Below are 13287 nucleotides of genomic sequence, written 5' to 3' on the forward strand. Positions count from 1 at the left end.
ACAGGTAAAGTATCACCCAACCAATGATATTTCCTGCTCATGCAAATGTCTCTAAATTTTCAAACATGTATTCCAAGCTCTGTAGTGTATGTGTGAATGCTTGATTTTTGTTTGTATGTTTGAAGAACCTTTAGTAAAGAAATCATTACTTTAGCTACACAGTCTCTGTGTCTATTCTGGGTTATGGTCGTATAGTTAATGCCTATTGCCATTTAATATTCTTATTTCCCCAATCTTATTAATAAATAAGGCAATTTGGCTAACATGACGCTCTGACCACTACACCACAATGGCACTGAACAAGTTACTTTGCAAGATTTGCTACGAGGAGCAGGTGAAACTTCACTGAAGATAGATGTATCCTGCACGTCCTGGACCAATTCTACTATAACTAAGTAATATACAAGTGCAATAGCTGGTGCTGATATCAATGTTTCCTTCTTCCCCTTATAATTGAAGAACGACTTTTTCAAAAGAGGATTATTCCAGGACTATCTGACTGATTTTGAACCAGATATTGATTTCCTTAATGATCACAAGGTTGGCCAGCTTTCTCTTTTATACACACCTTTCTAGCTTTGTATGTATCAGTCTTGTTCTTGTACATTTGACAATACTTTGCCAATTGCTTCACTAACATTTGCAGTACCCCTTTTTCCATATTCAACCAATCCTTACTGACTCATACCTTGGCAAATCGCCATGTCATGTGAAGGCAGCCAGATTTCTGGCAGGGGTCATTACATATTTAATGGCTGCAAGCAGACGATCTGTTTCTTGTCCCCACATCACACTAAGATACCAAAGTAGGTTCAGAAACACTAGTGAGTTCGTGTTTTCTTATTGACATCTCAGATAATAATAATAACAACTCTATTGCAGCAATAATTTACCTCTCAGTGTTTTATTTCAGATTTGCAACACAGAGAAAGCAAAATTAATAGTCATGACCTATTGTTGTAAAATTGTTATATCTGAAGGCTTTGATAGAGCATTCAACTCTTCCCTCAGACCCTCCCACCAAAGAATTTTTTTGCCAAAAACTTTGGGGTAAGCTGAGTGTTCTTTGGCAGGTTAGAGTTGGGTTAACTAATCTCGGCTTTTGAGCCTACAAACAGACGCACTATTTTACCTATACAGGTTTGACATCTCTCCTTTATTATAAAGGAGTTTCGGGTGCCAGAATTCTAAAATGCGCCCCGTTAGTGTATGGGCGGAAAATATGCCACTCAGAAGAGTTGCCTCCAATGACTGGCTCCCTCTGCCAACCTGCCCTGCCATTGGCTGGGTGGCTGGGAGGGGAGGGAGCCAGTCATCGGAGCCAGCGTCTTCTGAGCGGCCATCTTCCCCACATAGACTAAGGGCCGCTTTCAGCCCAGCGGCGAACGGAGCCGATAGGCTCCGTCCGCCGGCTTCCCCCCCTCCAGCCCCCATCCTGCCCGGCGAACGGGCCCTGCATGGCCTGTCCGCCGCCTCCCTCCCCTCCAGCCCCCATCCTGCCCGGCGGACAGGCCATGCTCCGTCCGCTTCCCCCCGGCCCCTGTCCACAGTCCAGGCCGGGTCCCCTCCCCCCCTCCTTTTTCTCTCTCTCCCCTCCCAACATTCTCTCTCACACCCACTCTGTTTCCCCCCCTCTGTTTCTCTGCCCTTCTTCCTTCTCAACTATCCTTCCTCCCATTCACTCTCTTTCAATCTCTGTCTTTCTACCCATCTACCTTCCTTCCTTCCTTCCTTCTTTCCTTCCTTCCTAGCTTTCTCCCTTCCTTTCTTTCCAAATTACTACCATTAACCCCACTCTGTCTCCCCCCTTTTCTCTCTTTCCCCCCTATCTAACTCTGTCTCTCTCTCTCTACCTCCTCTTCTCCATTCCTCCCTTCCACTCGCCCTTCCTTCCTATCTAGGGCCCGTCGTCTACCGCCACGACGGGCTTTCCTTACTAGTGGATTATAATTGTCACCCCCAAGGGATGGGGTGGGGGTGAGAAAATTCGTGTGCTGGGCTTTTGGGACTTTTACTGTCATATTATCTGAAAACAGAAGGCTACACTAGTTGCCAGAAGAGACTTATTTTCCCTACTACAAAGTCCACTCCAAAAATTCTTTTTTATATGCTAGCATATAATCTTTTAAAATGACAATAGCCTTGGACAAGGGCCTGGCTAAATGCAAAACATAGTTAATTAATTACAAGTCTAAATCTATCTGTCTAACAGATTCCTAGTGGTATGTTGTGGCAAACAAACTGAAGTATTACTCTGGATCTTTTCAGCATCTTAAGCAAGCAGGGTTTTGTTTAGACAGTACACACCAAGTTCGATTATTAATTTTAAAATTAGCTTCGGAAATTATTTCCCCTTCCCTTTGCATCACTTTTCCACTCCTAAAATAAATGAGAAAATAGTGTGGACAATTTTCTGCTTCAGTTTCTTAAACACTAAATTAGACAGTGCATATCATTCTGACAAGCAAAGAAGCACAATTTAACAATGATTCCTTGGAGAAAGAATGACTAATGAGGAAGTGAGCACTATTTCTTCCATGTTACCTGCTCTGTGCAATGCTATTATTTTTCTTCTCCCTTATCGATAATTTTGATGCCCAGATGCTGACTGTAACTTCTTGGGCAATTAAAATTCCTTTCCATTTGGGGACAATTTCTATCCTAGAGGAGTTATAATTTCTTTTACAAAAAATTAACCAGTTGATGAAATTATCGTAGCCCTTTTCAAACATTCTAGATGAGGGAGCAGGATTGTGGGGAAAGCGGTATCCCTGACCTTGCTACCCAAACAGGTCTGTATGTCGGGCTCATAATATGCAGTGTCCTTTTCACATTAGGGTAGGAGAGTATGGTCATTAATTCATAGGGTCACCACAGTCAGAAGTGACTGGACAACACATAGCATACACCATTAAACCTTTGTCTTGCTGCATTCAATCTCTGTTCCCCTCCCTGGCATTAAGGGCAGAAAAAGGATATATTCAGGTTTTACCGTAGTACTGAAGAAGGTACTTCAGGAACACTACTACAATTTATATTCAGGGTGGCTAGAAGTAAACAGTGCAAAGCACTGGCAGGCCAGTAAACAAACATTGCTTTAGCCTCTTTCACAAGTGTGCTTCGTGTTGTAATAGAGAAGTGTGGTGTGTACTGTATACATGTACAACTGTATGTATGATTGGGGGTAGAACTTGCTCCCACAGTCCTGCTCCCTTCCCATACAAATGTTCATTAGATGTACTCTTATACATTTAGAGACTCTGAAAAGCCTTAAACCTCTCTCTGCTCCAGCAGTTATTTCTGGAGCAGCAGAGAAAAATAAAGTCAGATTTAATGTAGCTTCCCTTTTAAGAGCAAGATTAACAATAGCCGTGATCAAGCCGAATAGATTCTATGCAGAATTATTACAGTCTAAGCCCGTTGATTTGATTGAGCTTTGACTGTAGTAACTCTGTACAGGTTGCACTCCAAGCCCCATTGAAGTCAAAGGGATGTGCTGGATTGTTATTGTTTACTGAAAGTACAGGTCCACATTTCTCCCGGCAAGGTGCTGGCAGCAGACTGAACAATGAAAAACAAACTACAAGGAAGGATATAGACAGCTAATTAGTATGCTATACCCCAATTAAATGGTTCCTAAAACCTTTTGACAGACTTCAATATTACAAAGTTTTCTGAAAAGAGCAAGGTTGTTGGAAAGGCCATTCCACAGAACGGTGGCCACCACAGAGAAAGGGCATGTATTGCTCTTTCTTTGCAGGGCCACCTCTCACCCTAAGCTCCTCCACAACAATTTTGTTCAGGTCAGGAGGGGCTTCTGCAGGCGCCAGCCTGAAAATGGGCGAAATCAACAACCACCTGTTCATATGCTTTCTCTGTTGTGTCTCCCACCTTGTGGAATGGCCAGCCAGAAGAGGTCAGGAAAGCTCCCACTCTCCTGGCCTTCCACAAACTACACAAACTGAACTATTCAAGAGGGCTTTTCTGCACATGTAATAGGGTTGCACTGTACAAACTTACCTGGATAAATTATTGGCACTGCAGTGTGGTCTATACTGTTGTGTATAGCTTATTGTAGTAAAACCCCATTATGTAATCTCTGTACCACTTAATGTGTCATGTTATTACTTATGCTCAATTCCAGACCAATGGTTCCAGACTTCTAAAATCTTAATGCACTGATCATTTAATGTTACATTTTGTTGAGTGTCCTGTGTAATCCGCCTTGAGTCCCTGTGAGAAATTCACGCTATAAATAATATAATTTTTTAAAAAAACAATTGTATGTCACCATCCATATCTGCCTGCATGAAGGGACAGAGAACAAAAGATGATCAAGGGAATGAAGTTACTGCAGAAGTTCATGTATAGAGACAGTCCTTCAGGTATGCAAATCCCATATTGTGAAGAGATTTCAGAGTTATCACCAGCACCTTGAGCTGGACCATGAAACAAACTGGTAGCCAATGCAAAGATCTTAATCTTGGTATAGTAGGTGACATGCTCCTACTCCATACCATCAAGTGGCCTCTGAATTCTGCATTAATTACAGCTTAAATCATTTTTAAGGGCAGCTCCATATACAACATAGTTGACAAGTTTTGAAGATATGGATGCAAGTTTCAGTGTGGCCACGTTAACTGAGGCAAAAAAGATACTATTTTCTGTCCCAAGTACAAACAAAAAATGAACTCTGGGCTAAATTGCTCACCTGTTTTTCAAAAAAAAAGGTAGGGACCAGAAGGTCTCTGAGGCTGCCAAAGAGAGCTCACAACATTACAGTAGATATTACAACTATGTTCAGAATGTCAGCCTCACTGACCAGCATCTCCTCTGTCTTCTCTAGATTCCGTTCCATCTTGTTCTTCCTCAGCCACATGGCCAACAGGCACTGGTTCAGGACAGAGACTGCTGCGTCTGAAGCTTATCTGAAGAGAGGTATAGCTGGGTAACATCAGCATATCGATAACATCCATCCCCAAAGCTCTGAATGATCTCACTAATTGGTATCACATATGTATTAAAAGGCATTAGAAATAAAGCAGAACCTTGTGAACTCCAAAGAATAAATCCCAGTTTACATATTTTTCTTCTCCCATCATCACTTTTTGAACATGGCTCTGTTGGGGGGGAAATTAACCTCTTCAGAGTGGTGCCTAAAATCTTTACACTTTAAAATGAAGCAATAATAAAGCAAGATCTACAATATCAAAAGTAGCACAGAAATCCAGCAAATTTACAAGGAGGCATTTCCCTTATCTATCTATAGATGTAGAGAAACTAAGGATGTCTGTCCCAAACCCAGTCATGAAACCCAACTGAAAAGGTTGGGTCATCCAAGAATCCCTGGAGTTACCACTGACTCAAATAATTTTTCCTGAGAAACAGAAAGTTAAAAACTGTTTTATAAATAGCCAAAACCTGTTTCTCTGGAGAGGGTTATTCAGGAATTGATAAATTACTGCCTCTTTCAGAGGCTTTGTAAAAACACCATCAGAAAAGGAAAACAATAAGAATATCCATAAGCAGTAAACATAAGAACATAAGAGAAGCCAATGTTGGATCAGGCCAATGACCCATCTAGTCCAACACTCTGTCACACAGTGGCCAAAAATACCAGGGACCATCAGGAGGTCCGCCAGTGGGGCCAGGACACTAGAAGCCCTCCCACTGTTGCCCCCCCAAGCACCAAGAATACAGAGCATCACTTGCCCTAGACTGAGAGTTCCTATCTATACCTTGTGGCTAATAGCCACTGATGGACTTCAGCTCCATATGCTTTATCTAATTCCCTCTTGAAGCTCTCCATGCTTGTAGCCACCGCCACCTCCTGTGGCAGTGAATTTCATGGGTTAATCACTCTTTGGGTGAAGAAATACTTCCTTTTATCTTTTCTAACCTGACTGTTTAGCAATTTCATTGAGTGCCCACAAGTTCTTGTATTGTGAGAAAGGAAGAAAAGTACTTCTTTCTCTACCTGCTCTATCCCATGCATCTTATATTCTAATTTCCAACAGAGGGCGCCGTGTGCGGATGCTTATTTCCACTAACAGGAAGCTCCTTCTGGCCCAGCACGTTTTCTTACATATTCAGTAGTCTACCAGTGCCTGCAGAAAAATCCAAAAACTAGGAAAAAACCCTTCAGGGACGGCTGAATTCCCCCCAAAACCTTTTGAAATGGCCTCTGCAGGGATCTGCTTCAGACATCAACTGTGTGAGAGAGGTTAGAACGTTCAGGGCGGGGGGAAGAGGCTTCTAACCGGCTCTGTGAGTCAAAGGGTGTGGGGGAAGAGCCCTTTCCAGGCCTCCTTTGGCCTTTCAGGGAGGGAGGGAGCCTTGGGGCCTGGCCTGGGGAGTCCCTAGAGGTTTTGAGGTGGGATTGGGGAAGGGAGAGGCCTCAGCTGGGTATAATGCCACAGAGTCCACCTTCTAAAGCAGTCATTTTCTCCAGGGAGACAGATCTCTGCTGCCTTGAGTTCAGTTGTAAGTCTTGGGGGGGGGGGTTCCTTCAGGCCCCACTTAGAGGTTGCCAAGCCTAGGCCTGCCAGCACTTTAGGGTCGCCAGGTTCCCCCCCCTGGCCACCGACAGGGGATTCTGGATAAGGTTGCCAGGTCCAGGCTGGGAAACTCCTGGAGATTTGCGAGAGGAGCCTGGGGAGGACAGGGACCTCAGTGGGGTACAGTGTCACAGAGTCCACCCTCCAAAGCATCTCTGTAGTCTGGAAATGAGCAAGAATTACAGGGGATCCCCAGGTCCCACCTGGAGGCTGGCATCCCTCGGCAGCACCCTCTGGGTGACTTGATACCACCTGATTTGCATGACTCAAGTAGGCCCAGCTGCTTGCTACTGTTCATCAGCAGCCACCCTATGAAAGCCGGTGCGGTGCATCAGTTAGAGCTTCAGATTAGGGTCTGCGAGACCCAGGTTCAGATCCCCATCTTGCGGTGGAAGCTGACTGGGTTATTTTGGACCAGTCACATACTTTCAGCCTAGCCAACCTCACAGGGTTGTTGTGCAGATAAAAAGGAGGAGAGAATAATGTAAGCTGCTTTGGTCCCCACTGTGGAGAAAGACTGTAATTTTTCTAGGTAGAGGCTGTGGGGGAGGGGTGTGGAGATGGAAAGTTGCAGACAGAGAGGCAGATAAAGGTAGGTTGGCTGTTGGGTGGGAAGAAAATTGTGTTGCCAACTCCAGGTTGGGAAATTCCTGGACATTTGTTGGGTGGAGCCTGGGGAGAGTGGGATTGGAGGAGGGAAGGAACTACAGATCAGTATAATGCCATAGCTGGAGGAGAAAAAGAAAGGGGGGGCAGAAGGGAGAAAGAGCGTGAGAGAGGTAGAGGGAGACAGGAAGAAGCAAAGGTGTGAGGAATAGGATAACCATTCCGCAAGTTTCTTGCGGGTCTCCACTTGTAATCTTATAAACTTCGATCATGTCACCCCTCAGCCATTGTTTCTCCAAGCTAAAGAGCCCTAAGCGCTTTAACCTTTCTTCATCAGAAAGTGTTCCAACACTTTTATCATTCTAGTTGTCCCTTTCTGCACTTTTTCCAATGTGATCCTGAATTTGGTCCTAAGTAATGCCCAAGACCTGGTGAGAGATGTAAATGTGATAGCACCAGTTGGGAACAGTGACCATAATGTTATAAAGTTCAACATTTATGTAAATAGGGAGTTGCCCAAAAAGACCAACACAACCACTTTTAACTGTAGAAGGGGTAAAAGGTAAAGGTTCCCTTGCTTGAAAGCCGGTCGAATCCGACTCTAGGGTTGCGGTGCTCATCTCCGTTTCAAAGCCAAAAGCCAGTGCTGTCCAAAGACATTTCCATGGTCATGTGGCCGGCATTACTAAACACCAAGGCGCACGGAATGCTGTTACCTTCCCACCGAACTGGTACCTATTTATCTACTTGCAATTTCTTGCTTTCAAACTGCTAGATTGGCAGGAGCTGGAACTAGAGACGGGAGCTCGCTCCGTCATGCAGCAACTCGGGTCTCGACTGCTGAACTACCGACCTTACACAGCCTACAGTTCAGTGTCTTAACCACTTGAGCCACCGCAGCTCCTTAATATCTCCTTAATAATCTCTATACCTATTTAATAATTAATTAATTAATAATCTCCTTATAGCACTATAAATGTCTTCATTTTCACCATTCTAACTTAATGTGCTCAGCAGACATGAAAGTGGGTTGGAAAGTGCACTGCCATTTTTATATGAAGACAATTGAGAAAACTGAGGTGAATCATACATTCACCATGAGAGATGCATTAAAAATAAACCTATCAGGGTTAAATCTGTGGAAAATCATGAAGAGTTTGGGTGAAGAACATCCTTCTGGAGTCGCTAGTTGCGAGCACTTTTTTCAACAGGTTGGGGTGGGGAGAAGCTTCCACATTAAATAGCACTGATGCTAAGATCTTAGCAGTCAGGGAATTAAAATTTGTTTAAGCAACAAGAAGCAAAGCGTAGGAATACATGAACAATTATCGCAATGGAAGGAAGTGAACAGTGGGGTCCCACAACACAGAATTGGCATCAGTGCTATTTAATCTATATAAAAGAAAGTCCCCTCACTGTAAAATCAATGCCCAGGCCTAGAGACAACAAATTCGGGGAGAACGCTCTTACAGTGGTGTAGGTGCTTGCTAAGAAGGGATTTTTAGAAATTCAACTCCTAAGTGGGTCAAAAGGGGGGAAATGTGCTCCCTCCATTGATTCCTATGCGGCTGGCAGGCAGCTGCCTCTCTGTACCCCCTACTCTCTAATTGATCAGTTGCAGAGCTCAGTGTTCTGAGGTAAAAAAAAAGCCAACAGTTACAGGGGACTGCAGACAGCTAATGACAGTTGAGGAAATCAGGAGTGGCCAGGAACCACCTGTGAGGTGAAGCAAAGCTGTTGGCCCAGCCTCTCTGACGGCTTCCAACACACTCCCCCCCACCTCCTACACCTAACAGATGGTTGACTGTCAGTTGCAGCCCCACCTCCACAGTGACTTCTAATTCTCCTCCCCCTCCCCCTCCTACATTGGACAGGCAGCTGCCTGTCAGGTGTAGGAGAGGAGGTGGGATGGCTTCCAACACTCTCCCCCCACCTCCTACACCGAACAGATGGTTGTCTGTCAGGTGCAGTCCCACCATCACCGTGGCTTTTAATACTCCTCCCCCCCTACACTGGACAGGCAGCTGCCTGTCAGGTGTAGGAGAGGAGGTGGGACGGCTTCCAACATACTCCCCCACCTCCTACACCTAACAGGCAGTTGTCTGTCAGGTGCAGCAGCGTGCTTAGGAGAGGAGGTGGGATGGCTTCCAACACACTCCCTCCCACCTCCTACACCGAACAGATGGTTGTCTGTCAGGTGCAGTCCCACCATCACCGTGGCTTTTAATACTCCTCCCCCTCCCCCTCCTACACTGGACAGGCAGCTGCCTGTCAGGTGTAGGAGAGGAGGTGGGATGGCTTTCAACACACTCCCCCCAGCTACTACATCTAACAGGTGGTTGTCTGTCAGGTGCAGCCCCCCCTCCACAGTGGCTTCTAATACTCCTCCCCCTCCCCCTCCTACGCTGGACAGACAGTTGCCTGTCAGGTGTAGGAGAGGAGGTGGGACGGCTTCCAACATACTCCCCCCACCTCCTACACCTAACAGGCAGTTGTCTGTCAGGTGCAGCAGCCACGAGGGAGTCTGCCCCAGTATTGCCTTAGTGATCCTGCCAGCCCTGCCTCCACAGTGGCTTCTAATACTCCTCCCCCTCCTACACTGGACAGGCAGCTGCCTGTCAGGTGTAGGAGAGGAGGTAGAATGCTTACAGCCACCGGGGAGGTTTGCTCAGCAGGATTGCCTTAGCATTGCTGCTGGCCCAGCCTCCCCAATGCCTTTAAATAAAATCCCCCCCCCCCAACACCAGACAGGCCAGTGTCTGTCAGGTGTAGGAGCAGGGCCAGGGTATGAATGTTTATGGGGAGATAGTAAAGGACATTTCTAGGAGCCATTTCTATGAGTGCCTCCCTCATGAACCTGAAGAAATGTCCACCACATCAACACTCCCTCACAACAACTCCCCCTCACACCTCTCACCTCTTCCTGCCCCCAAGAAAGCTCCTGGCAAACATTGAGCCAGATATACCAACGCTACAAGGAGGAGGCAACTTAGGAATGCGGCAAAGATATTTGCACATAGTACTGCTGCAGTGCACTGAGCTGCACAGCCCAAATATCAGCAAGATCACCTTGAGGTGGTCAGAACAACACAGTCTCCATATGAGTAAAACAATCCAGGAACACAAGTAGAGAGGCCATCACTTTTGTGGAAGGTAGCAGGAGCTGACTTAACAGATGACTGCTTCTTAAATGGACAGTTGTATGTGGCCTACTCCAGAGTGAGCTCATCAAGCAGCCTGGTGATCCTAGCACCTGAGGGCAGAACCACCAATGTGGTCTAAAGAGAGGTCCTTCAGTAGAGGGGGGGAAGTACGCATGTCTCACTTCATTTCATACACTGCAATCTTCTCCATTAGAATTCCTACAACAAATGTCACATTTCAAATTTCACATCATCAGTATTATAACTGGTTTACAGAACTTAAATACCATAGCCAGGCATGGGTAGCAGGCTAGTTTATTTATAAATGATTCAGATTTGGAGATGAGCAATGTAGTGGCCCAGTTTGCAGATGATACTAAATTATTCAAGATGGAGTAAACCAAGGTGGATTGTGAACAGTGACAGAGGTATCTCTCTAAATTGGGTGAATGGGCAATAATGTGGCCTGTAGGTCAACTGGCTGGTTGTTGTATGAAACCGGATGCTGTGGACTAGATGGCCCTCTGGTCTGATCCAGCAAGCCCCTTCTTACATTCTTAAATTTGTACTCAAAATCGGCCCCCACACCCTCTCGCTTTTTGTCTATTTCCCTCTCTAGCATCTCACTACTGTGAAGCTCTGTTTATGAGGATAAAAGATTTCAAACAGCACAGATAGAAAGCTTGCTAAAAAGGGCAACCTATAATTATTACGGATGGAAAATTATACTGTCATTATTCTCCCTAGTCTGTTTCATAGCGAAAGTGAACAAATGCTGGATTGCAAGTGTGTAATGTTTATAGGCTGACAAAAGAAAAGGCATAATTTGCCCTAATGGCTATTTTATTGGAAAGCTTTTAATATTTTCAAATTGCTAAATTAAACCAAAGTAAGCAGAAGGCACCAAAACTAATGCTACTGATTAGGTTGACTGATTTTTTCTCTGTATAAGAATGTCAGCAGCTCTGTGATTGTCAGTAAATGCAGCTTTTCAATTAAAAGCCTATTTCTCTCTTTCATCTCATGTCAGGGTTTTTTTTCTTTTCATTTTTTTCTAATAAGAATGGGAGGAGATATCCTGGACGCCTCCTGAAAGTTAATGAAGTATTTCAGTGTGAAGTAACCTTATTCAGCAGTATCTCAAACACACTTTGCACTTTTGAAGTCATGCAACTCCCAAACCCAGTTTTCAGAAGTCAAACAGGATTGGCTGCACAGTCAGCTTAAGGCACAAGTAGAGTTGGCATCTTTTTTATGGGAGGACCGGGCTTTTAACAGTGGCCCAACAGACAAACATATAACAGCCACAGCTGTTGGATGGACTGAAAGGGAAGCAGAACCTGTTACATTTATGCCCATCATTCATGCCCATCATGCAGCTGTTCGAAGTGTAGGAAGTCCACATAGCCTGTGTTTTGCTGAATTCTGATGTATCAATCAAAAGCTGAGAAAAACAGAACTGCAAGTGATTAGCATCTTTGCAGCTCCCTTCTAGCAACACAAAGTGGGGAGATTCATCAGCTCGAGAAATCACCTTAAGTTCTTGTATCTCAGCTAGGTGACATTCACCAATTTCAGCTTTATGAATATCAGACAGTTGTGCTGCTGTTTTCCCCGTCTCCAGTCTGAGAGATATCAAGTTTCTTTAGAATTCCAAATATATATGTCCACCTCACACCGGCAACACAACACTCCTCATATTCAACACTAGTAGCAATAAGCTGCCTAGATAACCCCCCCCCCTTAAAGTAAACTTTATGCATGTTGACTTAGAAGTACTTCTCAGTGATTTCAATGGTAATTTGGCTTACATATGCAGCACAATGAGGCAAGAATGACATGGCAGAGTTAAGCAGTGGTGGAATTTGTTTGTTTACACCTGCCTTCCCCCCAAAGCAGCTTACATCATTCTCTTTTCCTCCATTTTATCCTCACAACAAGCCTGTGAGGCAGGTTAAACTGACAGTGTGTCTGCCATGGAAGTTCAGTGGGGACACAGCCTCAGACTTACCTACCTCACAGGGTTGTTGTGAGGATAAAATGGAGGAAAGGAGAATGATGTAAGCTGTTTGAGTTCACACTGTGAAGAAAAGTGAGGTACAAACAGGGGTCATTTCCTGCAGGAGCGCACAGGAGCGGAGCTCCGGCAGTAAAGAGCCCAGGGGGCGGGCACATGCAAGAAGCCCCGCCCCCTTCTCCCAGCAGCCCCGGGCCACAAGGAGCAAGAAGCAGCCAGGTAAGTTGCAGTGGGTGTCGCCTTCTGATGTCAGGGGGTGTGGCATATGCAAATAAGTTATGCCAATGAGTTATGCTAATGAGCTCCTGCACCTCTTTTTCTACGAAATGACCCCTGGGTACAAATGAAGTAAATAAAGATTCCCCCGAAATTTTCTCCTGAACAAAATGAAGTGTGAGCTGAAGAGTGTGGTAGAGCAGATAATTAGTGAAGACCCCTTCCCCATAAGTGGCAATCTACCACAGGATGCAGTCTAAAAAGTGCAAATGCCACTTTGGAACTGTGCCCTTCAGAACAGATGAGACATACAAATTCCTCCTGCACTACTCATCTGGCTGTGCAAAAAAAAAAAGTGAAGTGTCCATCCAGTTTTGTGGCTTCTCATAAATAAATTCAGGTGAGACACCAAAGTATCAGGATACCCTATCTACTGCTGGTTGTTCAGGGCACTGGAGAAAATTCTGATGCTAAGTTTTGGCAGTAGCATAGGACTAATAATTGCTGATGAACCTGCCCTCCAGGATTTTGCCTTATTGCTTTAAAACAAAAACTAAAATAGTGACCCAATGCCACTGATAAGCTGCCCTGCCTTAGAATGATTTGGCACCTTGGCATCTGGTAGCAGTCTGGCAGGTCTGAAGGCAAAACCCACAGAAAATGTTATCGAAAATGATTTTTTCAGTATTGCTCCATTACCATCTCAGACATCTAGCACTGTGCTAAACTGCCAGCTTATTATTGATTT

This window comes from Gekko japonicus, unplaced genomic scaffold (genome assembly GCF_001447785.1).
Source record: "Gekko japonicus isolate JY-2015 unplaced genomic scaffold, Gekko_japonicus_V1.1 scaffold418, whole genome shotgun sequence".
NCBI classification, from domain to species: Eukaryota; Metazoa; Chordata; class Lepidosauria; order Squamata; family Gekkonidae; genus Gekko; species Gekko japonicus.